This window comes from Panthera pardus, unplaced genomic scaffold (genome assembly GCF_024362965.1).
Source record: "Panthera pardus isolate Hobbes unplaced genomic scaffold, ASM2436296v1 HiC_scaffold_25, whole genome shotgun sequence".
Classification (NCBI taxonomy): Eukaryota; Metazoa; Chordata; class Mammalia; order Carnivora; family Felidae; genus Panthera; species Panthera pardus.
Genome location: NW_026526821.1, coordinates 52,322,140 through 52,341,975, shown reverse-complemented (window position 1 = coordinate 52,341,975; position 19,836 = coordinate 52,322,140). Strand labels below are relative to the sequence as shown.

The 19,836-nt window shown below is 37.4% G+C and overlaps 1 pseudogene; it reads left to right on the top strand.

Moving 5' to 3' along the window:
• Positions 1–4,105: 4,105 nt before the first annotated feature.
• Positions 4,106–5,196, top strand: LOC109258048 (casein kinase II subunit alpha-like; annotated as a pseudogene).
• The last annotated feature ends 14,640 nt before the right edge of the window (positions 5,197–19,836 follow it).

Genomic DNA, 19,836 nt, shown 5'->3' with positions numbered 1-19,836 from the left:
TCCGACTCAACTGATTAAATCCTGCTGTTTATTTAAAGATGGCATTAAAACCTTTGGGAAAGAAACAAATGATTAAAAATCACTTTAAGGTTCCAAGCCATTAACAGCAGATTGATGACTACAACTATTTCCACTAAATCTATTTTTAATCAATTATTCATTTTAAAATTCACTTAGCTCTGATTTTCGTTTTTAAAAAATGGACACCATTGATTGTGTTGCTTCTGCAGACTACAAATCCATATATGTTAGGGGAAATTCCTTATTGAGTAGTGTTCACGATTGGATCTCAATTAACTAGAAACTAGAAGGACTCTTTGTTTTCATTATCTTCAAATAACCAAGTGACTTCCTTCAGCAAGTGGCACAAACCCCTTTAACCTTGAGTTTCATTATTTAATGAGTGAAGGAGAGACACCAGATGATTTCTCAATTCCCTTCCAGGTCTGACGTTGTTGGGCTCTATCTAGGATTCTTCCAAGACTGGTTATTTTTAGTCAACACAGAAAGCAGCAAAGATAACCAGAGTAGGATCTGTGGCATTGTGTTTTCCATGCACAGAGCTTTCCTTAAAGGTGCTGTAATTGAGCTGGGCTCTGTTCATATTTTTTGCAGTTCTGGCATATTCGGTGGCTCCTCTGCCTCTCTTCGCACCATTAGCTCAGTTGGGCCCTGAGAACCTGCAGCCAGTTCTCTCCAGCTGAGGTCTCTGAGGCACAACTGATGAGAGAAAGTCTGGATTTATCCGTAGAACCACCTTTGTGTGTCTAGTGCATAGCACAGGGGCATGTCTGGGGTCAGTTGAGCAGCATGTGGTAAAGCACTCTATGCTCATGAGGGAACAGCATCCTTGGCAGAAAAGTTGCTACTAGGATCTTATTGACCAAAATTCTAGCACAATTTCCCTTGGATTTTTTTTTTTTCAATTTTGATGAAAATAATAAACCATATTTCCCACTTATTTTTCCTCAGAAGATACTTGTCTTTCCTAATTATGTAATTGCTGCCTTAATACTCCTTGTGGACTGATGTATTATGGATGAAAAAATTGGGGTTTCCAAAAAGGAGGGCTGTGGAAAGGAAATGAAATCTGACTTCCCAAGATTGTGCTTAAGGCCCAGGAGACTGACTTATAGGACCAGGGTGGGATTTTGTTTTGTTGTGGGAGGCATGTAGAGTATGGGGAGGGACTGAATTATCCTGAAGCAACACAGGAACGTTTTGGAGGCTACAGTAAGAGGTGAAAGGGATAGGGAAAATGACATCAAGAGAGGGACACCCAGAGGAGAACAGAGTCATCTCTGTTCCTCAGTTCCTTGAGTTCCTGGTATGAGGCTTATAGTGTGACTCCTCTTCTACATGGCCCCATGGTATCTTTAGTAAAATATTCATTCAGTGAGATGTGATTGAGAGGGTCTATTTTTTAGACTTCTTGGAATGCATAGTCTTGCTTCAAAATGCACTAGGATAAAAATGGAGGCTACCTAACAGAGGCAGACATTTTTGTGGCCATGGTTTTCCCTAGAATGTAGTCCTTGAGAGGGAGGACTGTGTCATTCAGTCAGTTTTATTTGCTGAAAGACAATTGTAATGCAAACAAAGGGAGGGACCAATAATTCCAGGAACTTGTAATATGATTTGATATTAAATATGTAAGTTGTAGAAAATAGGACCACTTGAATATTTTCATGGAAATACTGTCACTGTGGAAATAGACCATAACCATAGGACGGTAAAAGAAGATATTCATTGAACAAATATTCACGCACACTTACCTCGTAGTAAGCACTGTGCCAAGCACTGGGGACCTTGCTGAAGAATCACATGTGCATATGGTCTCCACATTCATGGAGTTTACATTTCAGCCAGAGAGACACACATTGAATAATATAATTGCTATTCTAATAGGTGCTAAAAAGAAGTGCAAAAGTAATAAAAAAAAAGAATGTAACAGAGAGATCTGCCCTGGTCTGGGAAATCAGAGAAATTTCTCTGAGGAAATAAGATTTAGCTAAAATATGATGGTTGGGAAGAGAGAATCAATTTATAGGAAAAGGAAAAGCAACAGAAAGAGCACAAATAAAGGCCCTGAGGTAGCAAGCATAATGACATGTTCATAGAACGGAACCAGGAGAACAGAGGAAAGAGGGGCAGGGTATTCAGGAACTTTAACCACTTAGTCTTAAAACTAGGGTTTTAGGTTAGTTTTAGCCTAAAAACAGGCTGAGGCAAACAGGCTGCCTTCAGTTTGCCTTAGATGTCCGGAGTTCCAGCACTCAGAGTACTACATCCCCGGAAATTGCTTTGTTTCAAGCAAATGGGAGCAAGTTTCCCAAGACTGTCCCAATTTTAAAGCCAAGAGACCCACATGTTGGGCCTCAGTCTTGGGCGCCCCAGGACATTTGGTCACCACACCTCAGGGTAATAGAAAACCATCAGTGGAAATGGCATGACCTGATTTGAGCTGCAGGCAATGGGCCTGGACTGGCTGTGGGGGCAATTCCCCATCTGTCATTTGTACAACTGAGTGACTACTGGGACCTATCACTGAGATAGGAATCAGGAAGAGGAAGTCAGTTTGGGAGGTAAACCATCAAGAGCTAGGAGTATGTATGTGAAGTTGAAGGACCAGTGTGTCTTCCCTACTGTGGTGTAGCTGGCGCTCTGGAAAAGCTTCTGGGTGGCCTGGATCTGTGAGTGAAAAGCTAGAGAGGAGATACTTACTGGAAGTTATCAAATAGTAGCTGAGACTTTTGGGAATGACTGAGATAAACTAAGGAAACTGTGGAGTAAGAAAGGAGTCTAGTAACTAAGGCCGGAGTAACTTCAATATTTGAAAATTTAGCAACTGCAGATAATTCAAGAAACAAGGCTGAGGAAGTACTGCCAGAGATGTAGGAAGTAAACGGGGAGACCAGTTGTCAGGGCACAAATGGCTTTCCGGAAAGAATAAAGTGTTTAGTCTGAAGGAATCCTCAAAAAACCCCACTGAATTTTGCAAAGTAGAAGTCATTGTTAAAACTATTTGTACTTTCATAGTTGAAATTATTAACAAATACTTTATTTTTTTTAATATTTATTTATTTATTTATTTTGAGAGAGAGAGAAAGAGTACAATCAGGGGGAGGGGGAAAGGGAGAGAAAGAAATCCTAAGAAAGCTCCACAGTGTCCGTGCAGAGCCCAATGTGGGGAGGTCGATCCCTCAAACTGTGAGATCATGACGTAAGTCAAAATCAAGAGTTAGATGCTTAACTGACTGAGCTACCCAGGTGCCCCTTAACTTATACATTCAAGAATAAGTTAATAATGTCAACTCCTGGTGCATAAGTACTATTTGGACCCTAAAGAAATACTAGGTTGCACTAGGAAGGGACAAAAATACATAAACTCCTTTCAATAACCCAATACAGAATTCAGGGACTTCTTTGCAAGATTTATTTATATGATATCAAACTGCTTAGTTCCTTGGAATCATAAGCCAGGAATTTGGGCATGTTGGTGCTGTGTGGGTCACATCTCAAAGGTAACACCAAAATGTGGGGGGATATGGTTTCTATTCAATGTACTTTGATTGTACAAATCATATTAACTGCAAACACCAAAAAGAATACAGTGATTTTTCACAAATATACAGAAAAATGTTTCATCTTTAAAGAAGTATTACAGTAGGGATTTAAAACACTGTTTCAGCAAAGGGTCTGAAGTAAATATTTTAGGCTTTGAAAATGGGAAGGCAAAATCAAGGCTATCTGCTGGTATTATTATGTAACAAGAGAGAAAATAAATTTCCACAAACTTGATTTATTTGTTTGTTTGTTTGCATATATGTGAGTTAGTTTTTGTAAAACATGTCTACTAATAAAAGAATGATTTGGAATAAAAGGAAAGTTAACTGAGGTTCAAAGCCAACCTCCAGAAACACCACTGCCGCTTCCACCACAGAGTGAAGAAAACATGTTGAAATGAGGTCTTGCCCCCCAGGGGTTTCTGAACCCAAGGACTGCCAGATCTCCAAACATCAAGTCCAGCTTTGTTGGCCACCCTGTCTGACATGTTGGGTCCATGCCAACATCAATATTACACATTAATGAAAAAGTTATTAAAATTCTTAATCCAATAAAGACAAAGAAAACCAAGCATGCAATAAAAATTTTGGAGTATTTATGAGTCAATCCCAACATCATTACACTGACAGGTGTTGTAAAAGACCCTGGGCCTCTGTTGTTGAACACATGAACAGCACACACTTCAAGCAATTGTACCAGATGTTAACAGACTGATTCTTGATTTTACATGTGTGAGATTCTGAAAGTCCTAGAGTATGATACTCCACTACACAGCATAAGAATTAGGCACAGAGACATGAAGTTCCATAATATCATGACGGGTCATGAGCCCAGAAAGCTGTAGCTAATACATTGGGGTTTGGCTGAGTTTTACCATCCTGATTAAGGTTATAATGTCCAAATTGCTTCCTGATACTTCAAAGGTCTTGAGCTACTGTAGGCTATAAGATGTACAATTATACATAAGTCAGATACGTGGAGCTTGGGTTGTATGCTGGCAAGTATGATCTTCTGGAAGGAAGGAGCCATTTTTTCCATGGATGTGACAATTACAATCAGTTGTTGAAAACAGCCAAGGTTCTGAGGTCAGAAGACTTATATGACCATATTGACAAATGCAACATGGAATTTGATACACCTTTCAATGGTATGTTGGGCAGATGCTCCTATAAGCAATAGGAATTCTTTGTTCACAGTGTAAACCAGCACCTTGTCAGCTCCGAGGCCTTGGATTTCCTGGAAATGCTTTGACAATCTGACTTCCCGTCATGGCTCACCACAAAAGAGGCCATAGAGCACTCTTATTCCTACACTGTTGTGAAGGACCAAGCTCGAATGGGCTCATCTAGCACATGGGAAGGAGGGGTGGGTGGCAGTACCTCTGTCAGCAGTGCCAATATGATATCAGGGATTTCTTCAGTGCCAACCCCTTCACCCCTCAGACCCCTGTCAGGCTCACCAGTGATTATGGCTGCCAACATCCCCTTGGGATGTTTGTTCCTGCCACTTAGAAGTACTGACCTCTACTGTCTCCTGATCCCTAAACAGAGGCAGGGGAGTCCATTCTCTTCTTGGTGCAACTTGTGCCTGGTAGGGAGGAGTGAAATACTTCAGAAGCACCATGTCTGAACCATTGCTTGTGGATTTATAACAGTTCAAATCATTAAAAAAATTATAAAGGCTGATTTTCTTTTTTTTAACTCAAACTTTTCATAACTCAGGGATCCCCTAAAAATTACCTACAGGTGGAATATTTCATACATAAATTTTTTTCTTCCCTTCTACATTCAGTTGCTCATCATTAAAGGACAACGATAAAACAGCCTCAACCCCCATGGCTGCATTTGAGTAAAGATCTCTTCCCATGTCTACTGTTGTATCTCTACCATCCCACACTTAGAGGAGTTAGGCATCTCTCCAGAGATTACAAAAATGTAGCTTCTTTAGAGGAGGTGGGAAGGAAGGAGGGGAGGGGGGACTCAAACTCTAAGAGCAGTGTAATGCTGCCAATATCACTGTGCTCCAAAGGTGCTTTGGTGAGGTTGTCCTGGTGAATCCACTAGAAATATGTCTTAGTTTCACTGAGATGTTGAAAATCTACCCAAAGGGCAGACAGGACCTGAAAATGTCTGTTCAGTAGAAATCATGTCTTATTGACCTAACCCTAACTCCAACTCATTTATAATTTTAGTTTCAGTTTACTTAAAAAGTGTAATGCCTTCCCTCCCAGTCTCCTCACCTTAGTTCTGTCCCCTTTCATTTCCCAACATGCCCTTCAGCTGGTAAGAGGGGGAAGGCAAAATCTTTTTCAGTTTTTTCTGACTTGGCTATTTTGAATTGTTAGTTACTAGGCATAACTTCTTGCTTTTTACAAAAGAAATAAATTTACAAAAGAATCATTGTCTACATAGGTTTCAAGTTAGCAAGGCTTTAAGAACTGATGGGAGATGTGACCCCACTGAGTTTCCTTTTAAGCCTTCTACCTTATTTTCCTCCTATTCCGTCCTTCCCTCACAGCCACCCAGTGGGAAGGCCTGCCCATGGTCTTGTAAATGCATCTAACAGGTAGGAGCAGAGCCCCTACCTCCAATGAAATTGAAACGGTGGCCCTGTCACTGTGGGACAACTGTAAACTCTTCTCACAGCCCTGCCTCCCCTTTCTGTCCATATGTATAGAACACTTTGTCCTTCGTATATGAAAGTCAGCCATATGTGAAATTTCAGTGTTGGAATTCTTTTGTGTAAAGAATCTTATTTGGTGTAAAGACATGTTTGGTTGTATTATCAAGATGAGGGGTAAGATCCCTGTGTAAAGGTCTCACTGGGTAGATGTCTCACATTAGCTTCTGAGGGGCTTGAGTCCTGTTTTGTAGAGGTCACCCACGGCCCCCATTTTTATACACCCTTGCTTTAACCCATGGTACCAGGCAGGGTTGAAAAGCCTTTAAAAAGCAACAAGCCAAAGCATCTCTAGGGATTAAGGAACCTTTGCCATCACATTTACTTTGTGTATCAGCAGTGCAGGGTTTGAGGATGGAGAAGTGGCCAGTTTTCCTGTTTGTGTGTGTGTGTGCTGTGGATTTTCCACTGGAATTCAACCACCTAAGGTTATCAGGTGCTTTCCCAAGTGAAGCTTAGTTTTCCAAGTATAATAGCAAAATCTTCAGCTCTGTATTTTCTGCCATTATTTCATTAACATAGCTGCCCATAGGAACTGGGAAAAATTCTTCCAACATACTTTAAGGCCTGGAGTCTTAGTTCCATTCCTCTACCTATATAGATAGATTCATAAGCCTTTCTCACCTGGTGTCATGGGTACATATAACCCTTCTTGGCTCTAGCAATGTTATCAAGGTGGTAGCTTGAATGAACATAAAGGTAAACTTTAGAGGAAGCTAAAACCTCCTTTTAAAATGTTTCTCAACCACAGGGAAAATGTTCTGACTGTGGGGCAGGGTGTTTTTCTTACCTTTGGCCACTTACAGTGGATATTTCCTGTTCTTAACCTGGCTATGCCCTAGAATGCTGCAGGAGTTGCCATGTTGAATTTGTGCAGAAGCTAAAAGCACGGGATTTTCCAGAGATGCAATTTGTGATTATATTTGCACTGGCTTGGGATATGAATGGACACTTAGGGCTAATAAATTCTATCTTTTGAGGTTGGGAAGGGAGTTGTAAATCAAGACTCCACATCCCACCCTTGTAGCTCAGAGACTCTAGGTGTGGCTGAGGCTGATGTGGAGTGTTAGAGAAGCTGCACCTGCTAACACACATCAGACCTTTCAAGAAACTGAAGGTGAATGCAGAAGACTCTGGCATGCCTTTTAAAATACATATGTAGATGTTCTTAAAATGTTACTTAAGAAGTCGGTGCAGAAGCATGGAAAAAAAAAAGACCCAATTAGGTGAGTGTGGGTGGGGCAAGGATTTACAGAGTAGCAACTTTTGTGTTCTTGCAAATTACCTCATCCTGTACCTTGCACTGGGACACTATTTCTCAGCTCTATCCTGTGTGTGCAGTGATTAGGTGGCTGGAAATGGAATGCCAATATAAGACAACTAGGCTGGCAATTACTCTGAAATGTTTTTTAAATGTTTTTTAACTTTGTTTGAAGTGGTCTCTTTTTTCTTTAAGTATGAAATCAGGAGTTTCCCATCCCTTCCTGATGTATTGGTTGTAACTGTATTGCATTTGACACATCAAACCCTAACTGTGCTAGGAAGGAGTTGTGCCATGAAGAGTTTTAATCTTTTTAAATAAAAACTTTAAAACAAATGAAGAAAATAAAGTTAATATTCTTTATTATAGTATTCATTGTAAATGAACATCTGTAAAATTCATTTTTAGTTTGTGGTCCATACAAATACTGGATTTGGCCCATGGGCCATATTTGCCAACTGCTATGTTATACACACACAACACACAACACACAACACACACACACACACACACACACACACACACTATTTGTATCGATATTTTGCTGAGGTAACTGAATAGTTTTTATCCAGGACCTCAAAATCTCCACTGACATGAAGATTTTTTTTAAAGACTGAATTCACAAAAATTGGATTCCCACATCCCATTATAGATAAAATACAACTGAGACAATTTTAGAAAATGACAAATATGATTATGGTGGAAATTATCTGGGTAAATGGTGCTCAATTTTTCAGTTTTCTCTTATTTTAAAAGACCATCACTTTTACTTCATACCTACATCCCTATAATAATACATTATTTGTCTTGTATCCTAAAAATTTCTATCACTTAATAGCATTTGTATCATTCTATTTTTTTAATCTCTTAATTATGATATTTTCTGTCTTTTACTTAAAAACATCTAAGAGAAAATAACAGAATAGAAATACTTGTTAATTCTGGCTTTAGTATAAATAGCATTTGTCTTTGTTTTCCATAATGAAATTTATTTGCTACTTACTTATAGAGACACTCAACCTTCCTGTTCTGAAATAAGGTCTCAGAAAGAACTAATTCCAATATTCATTTTAAGTTTGTGACTAAGACATGTGACCATGACTTAATTGTATTAAATAAGTGATGGAAAATTTGGCAAATCTGAATGGAAGGCATTTGAATTTGAATTGAAGGTATCTGAACTTGAATGGAAGATATTTGTTTCCTCTTGTCCTTGTTCCTTCTTTGAGGCCTTTTCACTCAGAAGTGGATAGGAATACATCCTCCCCACCAAAAGAATCACCATTGTCTCAGTGAATTATGAGTTTTACTTTGTGTCATTATCAGGTCCAAAGTGAAACCACACATTTTAGATGGACAGCTGGAATACTATGATAAAGATGCCTGTGTTAGTGAAATATTTTAGACTTTTAATAACATTGAGGTTTCCCACAAAGAAACCCAAGAGGAAGGTTTTGTACAGGTAGGTTATTTAGGAAGGTAATTCACAAAAGCAGAAATAAGGATGGGGGATGGAACTATGGACAGCGGGTAAAGCTAATACAATGATTAACGGAGTTGGCTCCTGTTACCATTGTTCCATCTTGCAGGAGTTTCTGAAATATATCTTCCTCCCCCGAGGTAAGAAAGGGGGAAAATTGTCCACTGGGGCCTGATCCATAGTCAATGAGTCAGTGGTGACTCCATAGTCCCACATGCTTAAAAGCCTATAGTTACCCATGGCCACGGCACTAGAGAAGATCCAGAGCAAGGAAAAAATGGGTTTGAAGTTGTGTGAAGCTGGGGAAGCCTCAAGAGGCTAATTGTGGCTCTTTCTCATAGGACAAAACAAACCTAAAATTTGTTCAAATGCAGCTTCTGAGCTTGGGTACAAATATTCCTGAGGCATAGCCACTTGTCCTAGAATGTCCCCTGAGGCTTCCCTTATATTAAATAGTTTCTCATACCAGGCTGGAGAAATTCCTGCAGTGCCAAAACGTCAGTCAAAGATTTAAGGTTTGCAAAATACTCTCTTTACCCTCCCCCCCCCCTTTCAGAAATTGTAGGGAGGGGGGCTAGGGCAGAGGTTACATTCTTTATCTGCAACTGATGCTAGAAAAAAATCTAAACACTACATTCAGACATGACCATAATTGGCATCACTTTTGAAGTATGAAATCCAACTTATGAATAAACAGACTAAAACTTGTCCAACATAAGTCATCCCATAATCACTTAATGAGACTGTTTTGTCTGTTGTCAAATGGAGCTGAATTTAACTTTCATACAGTCATTTCCCCACAGACCTGGAGGAGTCTGAACAGGTAACACTTGCTTTGCAAATGCAGAAAGGGAGGATCACAGAGATAAAGTGACATGTCAAACATGACCCAAAAAATTCAGGCTCAGGTGTTCAGACTTCTAGACTAATGTTTCTCCTCTATCATTCCAATAGAATTATTTTGTCTTCCTGATGTTCACTTCATGTAGCAAAATTTTCTATTTCCATCTGAAGCACTGCCTCCTCCACTGCTCTGTAGGACAGCATTCAGTGTAAGGCTCATTTGGTTTGTAGTTTTCATCCAAACAAGACAACATCTTCGTTCCACCAGATGGAATTTTCCTGAGTCCTGGAGTTCAGGGCCACCCCAAGAAGCATGTCCCTTTTTTCCCACAAAACATTTCTAGGGCCTTTTACAGAAACTTCTACATTTTGTGTCTCTCCTTAAAGGCCCCTTAGAAAGAGCACTTGTGCTTAACTGATTTAACATTAGATTCATTAATTTATTATATTAATGTATAATTACATTAATTTCCTATATTAAATTATTGTTTATAATCCATCAATTCATTAAACATTAATATTCACTTTTCAGGTGTAAATTAAGGCACCTCACTACTGGATCAGGGAAGGATAACGGAGTTAATAACTATCTTATTGTTACTATGGCACACAGGGGCACTATTGACTCAAAACCAGAAATGTACTAACAAGACTGCCAAACCAGAAGCTAGGAAACCTAGACTCTAGTCCTCTGCCATCAGGGCATCTGCTAAGGAGACAATCACCATTCTCCAGCCTCAAGTCATTTCCTATGTTTATGGGCTCTGATATCAGCAAGAGTCAACAGACAAGCTGCAGAGAGAAGGGTGTGGGGCTTCAGCCTTTGCCAGCCTAGATGAGGTGATCCTTGGCAGGATGATCTGTTGGTTGAATCCATGCCCTTAAAGAAACTGGATGTTTGGGGAGGTTTCTTCTATATTTGAAAATCCAAAAGGAGAGGTAGAAATGGATGATGAACTTGTGCAGAGACACCTGACTGGTGGTCTTCCTGTATTTGGTTGAACCTACTCACCAAAGTGACTCAGACAGAACACAGAGACAGGGGTGGGAGGGTATGTAAACCAATGGAGAAAACTCTGGGGTTTTCTCCTCTTATCCCTATTACTTTTCCCTTCTAGTTATGTTGAGTTTTATCTCCTCTTCTCCTAGATTTTTAAGATAGTTTATCTTAAATTTTTTTCTGTTTTAATCATTTAAAAACATAAATTTCAAATGTAATGTTGATATGGTTGAGTTTTAGTTCTCTTTGAATTCAAAATATGTTCTTAATTGCTCTTGTGGTTTCTTCTTTGGACCATAGGTTACTTAGAAGTGTGTTACTTATTATTGAGTATTTGGTGATTTCCCAGGTTATCTTCCTGTTATTGTGTTTATTTTAATTTTGCTATGAGCAGAAAACAAATTCTGTATGATTTCAACCCTTTTAAATTTGCCGAGTTGGGTTTTATGTCCTAGCATATGACGTCTCCTTCTAAAACAGAAAAGAATATACTGTTGGATAGTTTTCAGTTAGGTCAAGGTGGTAGGCAGTGTGGTTCAGATTCTCATATTCTTTACTAAATTTATTGTCTACTTGTTTCATTCATTACAGAGAACAGGGTGTAAAAAACCTCATTTTTAAATTTGTCTGTTTCTCCTTGTAGACCCATCTATGCTTTCTTCCTGCCTGTTTGCATATGTTACTATAGGTGCTTACACATTTAGGAATTTTTTCTTGTTTTTACTAATGGCCCTTTTATAATTATGAAATGTCTCTCTCTGGGAATTTATCTTGTTGTGAATGCTAATTTGTCTTAAAGCAATAAATCAGTCCAAAACTTTTATGGTTGGTTTTTGCATGGTATTTTTTCCATCATTTTACTCCTGACAATCTGTGTCTTTTTACTTAAACTATATATTTTCTGATATATAGTTTCTGCTTGGGTGACTCAGTCAGTTAAGCTTCCAACTCTTTATTTCAGCTAAGGTCATGGTGTCACAGTTCATGGGTTCAGGCCCCAAGTCCAGCTCTGCACTGACAGTGCGGAGCCTGCTTGGGATTCTCTCTCTCTCCCTCTGTCTCTGCATCCCCCTTGTTCATATTCTCTCTCCCTCTCTCAAAATAAATAAAGTTAAAAAAATAAAAATAAAAAATAAATTACATATATATTTTCAAATAGCGTTGAATTGCTTTTATCCAGTCTGATAATCACTGATTTCAAAATGGTGTATATAGGGGTGCCTGGGTGGCTCAGTCAGTTAAGCATCTGACTTTGGCTCAGGTCTTGATCTCATGGAGTTGTGCATCTGGCTCTGTGCTGACAGCTCAGAGCCTGGGGCCTGCTTCGGATTCTGTGTCTCTCTCTCTATCTGCCCCTCTCCCACTCATACTCTCTCTCTGTCTCTCAAAAATAAATAAAATGTTGAAAAAAATTAAAATGCTGTATGTTGTCCATTTGTATTCAATGTAATTTTTATATGTCTTGTTTTAAGTCTACCATTTTTCTATTCTGTTTTATATTTATTTATTCTTTTCTCTTTCCCCTGCTTTCTTTGAACCAATTTTTAATATTTAATTTTATGACCTCTATTGGCTTTTAAGCTATACTTCTTTGTTTTAAATTTTTAAATTGTTGTAGACATTATAACATGCATATTTAACTTATTACACTTTGCCTTTAATTAATATTATTGCTATAACTTAAAAACTTTATAGCAGTTCACTTTCTTTTATCTCTCATATACATATTTTATCTCTACCTATATTACAAGCTCCAGAATAGCATTTAATGTTTGCTTTAAATAATCAGTGTTCCTTTAAAGACAGTCAGAAATAAGAAAAAGGACTATTCTGTATTTGCTGCATATTTGTCATTTGTAGTGCTCTTTGCTGGCTTCCATAGATCTGAGTTTCAATTTGCTATAATTTCCCTTGCCTTTAGTGAACTTTGTGGATTTCTTGTAGTGGAAGTCTCCCAAAGACAAATGATCCAACAACCTTGGTTTACCTAAAATATGCTTATTTTGCCTTCGTTTTTGTAAGTCATTTTTGTAATACAGAGAATTCTAGGTTAGTAATGCCATTTTTAAAGGAGTCATTCTACTTTATTCCTGATTGTTCTGTTTCTGATGAAATTTTAGCAGCTACTTTTATCATTGTTCCCCATATCCAATATCAATGTGGTTTATTTCTCTGACTGCTTTTAAGATTTCCTTTTTTGTCTGTGGTTTTTATCAGTTTGAAACGACATGGTTTGTTTTGTGTTTTCCTGATTTTTAAAGCCACAGGTTTATCTTTTTCATTAAATCTGGAATTTTTTCAGTCATTATTTCTGTGATTTTTTTGACCCCAATTTCACTCTCCTCTCCTTCTGGCACCCTGACCACAAATATGATAGACCATGTGCCATTGACTTTTCCAGTCATTTTTTTAAAATTTATTTACTTATTTTGAGAGAGTGAGAGAAAGAGTGGGGGAGAGGCAGAAAGAGAGGGAAAGACAGAACCCCCAGGCAGGGTCTGCACTAAGAGTGCAGAGCCTGACACAGGGCTCAAACTCATGAACCCTGAGATAATGACCTGAGCTGAGATCAAGAGTCAGACACTTAACCCATTGAGCCACCCAGGCGTGCCCCTCTTTGCTTCCGTTTTTATTATCCTATCTCAAATCCCACTAATCCATCTTCTGTACTATCTAATCTATTGTTAGCCTGTCAGAAAAAATTTTCAATGCAGATATTGTATTTTGCTGATGCAGAATTTCCATTTGTTCTTTTTCTAAATGTGAATTTCTATGCTGAGTCCCCATGTGTCATTCTTTTTATCCCCCTTTCCCTTAAATTGTGAATATATTGATAATAACTGTTTAGAAGCCCTTACCTTATAATTCCAACATCTCTTAGTATAGTCATTTTCTATGGCTTTCTGAAAATTGTAGATATTCTGTTACAGAGAGTTTGAATTATCTTAGCTTCTTATGGAAAATATTGAGCTTTGTTTTAGTCATTCACTGGTTGATCAGCTTCATTCTATTCATGCTTGTGTCCTTTACTCTATGGATAGTGTAGCCCTGTGCTCTGGCCTTACTGTGCTCTCACCTGGATGCTTGCCATGTTCATTCTGGTGGGGCCACTCTCTCATGTCTGCCAGCATTATGTGACCCTACCAACCCCAGTAGCTCTTCCCTGCTGAACTTTAGGGAATCTCATCCCATGTATATAGCACTTAGTATTTGGGCAAAGACTCAAGGCCACTCCTATACCCTCTGGACACCTTCTTCTTTATACCATGTTCCTCATAGTCCAGCCACTTCATTGGCCCTGAACTTTATTCTGTGTTTCCTCCACCCAGTATTGCCACTAGACTCTGGGTTTGAATTCCCTATGGAATGGCTTAGGAAGTACCCCTAGTAAGAAAGCCAGAGACAGGGGAAATTTGTCTCATGAGATTCTCTTCTCCCAAGGACCCCAGCTCTGCCTTTCCTCCCATGACTAAACGAGGTTGTTTTATTTTGTAGTTGGAAGACAAGTCTGATATGTATTACTGCCTCAGGGTTCAAACCAGAAGCTCCTGCATTATTTTTTTTAATGTTTATTTATTTATTTTGAGAAAGAGAGATAGAGAATGAGTGGAGGAGGGGGCAGAGAAAGAGGGAGAATCCCAAGTAGGCTCCACAGTCAGGGAAGAGCCCCACCCGGGGCTGAATCTCATGACCCAGAGATCACAACTTCAGCCAAAATCAGGAGTCCCATGCTGAACCAACTGAACTGCCCAGGCACCCTGCAGCTGCATTTTTAGTATAATGAAATTAAACTTCTTTTTTTAATTAATGTATTTATTTTTGAGAGAGAGAGAGCACATGAGTGAGGGGCAGAGAGAAAGGGAGAGAGAGAGAATCCCAAAGTGGGGCTTGAGCTCACCCAATATGGGGCTTGAACTCATGAACTGTGAGACCATGACTTGAGCCCAAGTCGGACACTTAACCAACTGAGCCACCCCGGTGCCCTGAAAATGTAGTTCTTATAAATAAGCATTGAATGAATTGAGAAATATTATGATAACAACATGTTATAATGGAATAAGTCCTCTTAAGGGTTTTAGAAGTTTGGGATTAAGTTCCCAGATATAAGACTTCAATTAATTACTTAATCAGTCTAAACCTCAACTTTCTTATTTGTAAATTAAGGAGGGAGTATTAGATTATTTGCAAAGTGCTTCTTAATTATATATTTGTATTCCATGGCACAAAGATAAAATTCATGATTTTTTCAGTTTCAAAGAAACCCAAAAATCATCCCCTTTATATTAACTCTGATAATAGTTCATAAATGCTTTGATTAGAGAATTAAAATGAGGAAAGACTGAACATTTAATGTACTATCAAATTGTCTTTTATATGCTGTGTCTAATGTTTAGCACATTATATGCATTTAAATTTTCCATAAGAATAAATGTAACATATCAAATAACTCAGTGAGTGGAACCATCAAGAAATCATTCTTCCCAAGTGGAGCAGACAAAGTGTTGTATATTAATTCTAAGAATGTGTTGAATAATGGCTGCCAATTTACTCATTTAGACTTCCTCCTTTAGTATAGGCTGTTTCGGTTTAGTAACCAGGCTTAAATAAAATTGGAATAGTCGGTGTGATTTGAGGATTGAAGATTCACATCATTTACTTCCATTTATAGATATTTCCATAAATACCTATAGAAAACTTATATACCAAGAACTGCACTAGCTTCTGGAGACAAAATAATAGTCAAAATAAACTTGGTTCCTTCTATCAGAGTTTAGAGTCTATTGGAGAAGATAGGCATTAATAAGAATAAGAAATAAATGTTAATGTTTCAACTGTGAAATGCTCTATTAAAGAGAAGAATGTGGTTCAATAAAGAGGCTATAATGTGGATGTTAGCTTGGGGGAGAAACAGCATGCCAGGAAGAAGCAACAGCTTGTATAAAGTCCTTTAGTGAGAGGCGGCTGGGCAAATCTGAGGGCATAAATGAGAGTGGTTTGGCAGAAGTAATGAGCATAAGGAGAGTTAGCTACAAAATAAGGCTAGAGGAATGGTTAGGAGCCAGGTTATTTGTTTTGGTAGGACATGTTAAAATCTTTGCCTTTTTCCAAAAATAATGGGACACATGGAACATTCTTGAGGTTAGACCATATATTAGGTCACAGAATAAGCCTAGACAAATGTAAAAATACTGAAATCATGCAAAGAATCTTCTCCAGCAACAATGAAATGCAAATAGAAATCAATCCAGGAACTCCAAAAAATTTACAAATGTGTGGAAATCAACAATGTTCTCTTAAACCACCAATGAATCAAAGAAGAAATCACAAAGAGAAATCATAAAATACTTTCAGATGAATGAAAATGAACACACAATGTGACAAAATTTATGGGATGCAGCAAAAGCAGGGTTCACAGGGAAATTTAGAGCTATAAACACCTACAGTAAAAAAGAAGAAAGGCCTCAAACTGATTATCTAATTTTACACCTTAAGGAACTATAAAAATAACAAATTAAAACCAAAGCCAGCAAAAGGAAGGAAATAATAAAAGTTAGATCAGAGATAAATGAAATAGACAATCAAAAATAATAGAAACAAAAGTTTGTTGTTTTTTTTTTTAAGATCACTAAAAATGAAGAGCACTTAGCTATACTGACTAGGAAAAAAACAGAGAAGACTAAACTTACTGACATCAGAGGTGAAAGTGGAAACATTACTACCAAACTTGTGTAAATAGAAATATAAAGAATTATAAGAGAACATTATAAGTGGCTGTTTACCAACACAGATGAATTGGACAAATTCCCAGAAAAACACAAACTACATAAACAAACTAAAGAAAAAACAATCCATATGACCTATAACCAGTAAAGGGATTGAATGGGTAATCAAAAAACTCCCAAAAAAGAAAACCCCAGGAATAAATGGCTATCCTAAAGAATTCTACCAATTCTTCCAATCACCAGGGAAGGAAGAATTACCACCAGGTCTTCTCAAACTCCTCTAAAACATAGAGGAAGAGAGCACTCTTCCTAACTAATTCTATGAGGACAGCATTATCTTAATATGTAAGTCAGACAAAGATATCCTAAGAAAAGAAAACTACAGATAAAATCCCTTATAAATATAGATATAAAAATACTCACCAAATACTAGCAAAGCAAATTCAGCAGTATATTAAAAATATTAATAGCACAATTATCGTAGCCCAGGCCACAATAACAAAATACAATCAATTGGGTAGCTTCTCACAGTTTTGGAGGTTGGAAGTATGAGATTGGGGTGCCCTCAGGATCAGTTCCTTGGTGGGGACCAAGTTTGTGCCTGGTTTGTACATGGGGACCTGGTTTGTACATGGGCATCTTTCATTGTACCCTCACACAGTGGAAAACAGACTGAGACAGAAAGCCGGCTCCCTGGTGTCTTTTATAAGGATGCTAATCCCATTCATGAGGGCTCCACCATCATGTTATAACTACCTCCTAAAGGTCTTGCCTTCAAACACCAGAGATTAGGGTCTCAACATGTGAACTTGGGGATGAGGAGGAACACAAACATTCAAGCCTTTGCAATGACTAAATAGGACTTATCCCATGAGTGCAAGGGTGGTTCACCACATGAAAATTAAACCATGTGATATATCACATTAAGAGAATCAATTTTTTAAGTAGAATAATCACCCAATTGAGGCAGAAAAAGAATTTTATTAAATCCAACAATCTTTTATGATAAATACATTTAAACTAGTAATAGAAAGAAATTTCCTCAATCTGGAAAGGACATTAATGAAAAATCCACAACTAACTTCATGCCCAGAGGTGAAAATCTGAAAGCCTTCCCTCTAAAATCAGGAACAAGACAAGAATGCTTGCTTTTTCCAGGGTTATTAGGCAAGAAAAAAACTAAAAACATCCAAATCGGAAAGGAAAAAGCAAAAGCATCCTTATTTGCAGATGTCATGAGCTTATATCTGGAATATAAATGCATAAAGAGACTATAAGAGCTAATAAATAAATTAAGCCAAATTATAGCATGCAAAAGTCAGTTTCATTTCTAAACACCAGTAATGAACAATCTGAAAAGGAAATTAAGAAAACAATTGTGTTTATAACAGCATCCAAAAGAATAAAACATCTAGGAATAAGTGTAGCCTAGGAAGTGGATGATTTGCCCACTCAAAAGCACTGCTGAAATAAATTAAAGAAAACTTAAATAATGTAAATGCATCTGGTGTGTGTTTGGGACACAGTCTTGTTAAGATCACAATACTACCCTAAGGAATTTACAGATTCAATTAAATTTCCAATGGACTTTTTGTAGAAAAGAATAGTTACTCTTCAAATTCCTACCAAATTACAAAGGGCTCTGAGGAGCCAAAATAATTTTGAAAAAGAACCAAGATGGAGGACTCACACTTATGATTTGAAAACTTACCACAAAGCAACAAACAGTGATCAAGCATTGCATAACTGGTGTAAGGATAGGCCTGTAATCCAATGGAATAAATTTCATTCATTCATTCATTCAACCCAGAAATAAACTCAAATGATTTTAGAAGAGAGTGCTGACATCATTCAATGAGGAAAGAATAGTCTTTTCAACAAATAGTGCTGAGAAACAGGCTCCTCACCTGCATAAGAATGAATTTATACTCAACCTCACACCATCTATAAAAATTAACTAAAAATGGATCAATGGCCCAAATGCATGAGCTAAAACTATTAAACTCTTAGAAGAAAGCACACTGTAAATCTTAATGATGCTGGATTGGTCATAGATTCTTCATATGACACGAAAAAGCAAGAGCAGCAATAGAAAATATAGATACACTGTACTTTAATAAAATGTACAACTTTCATGCATCAAAAGACATTATCAAGAAAGTGAAAGACACCCCACAGAATGAGAGGGAATATTTTTAAATAGTATGCATGATAAGGGTCTAAATACAGAACATATAAAGAATTCTTAGAACTCAACAACAAAATACAAACCACTCAATTTAAAAATGGGCAAAGTACTTGAATTGACATTTCTTTAAATAAAATATGTAAATGACTATGAAACACTCAACATCATCAGTAATTAAGAAAATAAAAGCCACAGTGAGATACACTTTACACCACTGAGATGATTATAATTTAAAAAGAAGGGGATAACAAATGTTGGTGAGGGAATGGAGAAATTGGAGCCCTCTTACACTGCTGGTGGAAATGTAACATGTCTCAGCTATTGTGAAACACATCTTGGTAGTTCCTCAAAAACTTAAACATAGAATTGCAATATGATTCAGCAATTTCACTCAACAGATGGATGAATAAATAAAATGTGGTATATACAGACAATGGAATATTATTCACCCATGAAAAATAACAAACTACTGATATATGCTATCATATGAATGAACCTTTAAAACATTATGGTAAGTGAAAGACTACATATTACATGATCCCATTTATGTGAAAATCAAAACCTGGAAATCCACAGAGATAGTAAGCAAATTGATAGTTGCCAGATACCAGGGGTCAGGGAAAATGGGAATCAACTGCTTAATACATTTGGAGTTTTCTTTTAAGGTGATGAAAATGTTTTAGAACTTGATATTAAATGCTGACTACATAACATTATCAATGTGCTAAATGCCAATGAATTACACATTTTAAAGTGGTTACTTTTACTTTATGAGAATTTCACCTTCATAAGAAATTTACATGACTGAAATTATAACAACTCAAAGCAAGAATACATTTTATGAAACAATTATGCATTTACATTATTGGGAAAAAATTATACCCAAGATTAACATAAATCACACTTAACCTTTTTCATATTCTTCAATTTTATAGCAAATAAGCTCTTCACTATTTAGTTGCAACTTATTTTCCTACTTTCATCAATATCCTAACCCTACCTTCCATAAAACATAATAAAGTTACATACATATTGCCAACAATTCTTCAATATCGTGTTCATTCATCATTCTGTACGTTTGCACATGCTACTTAA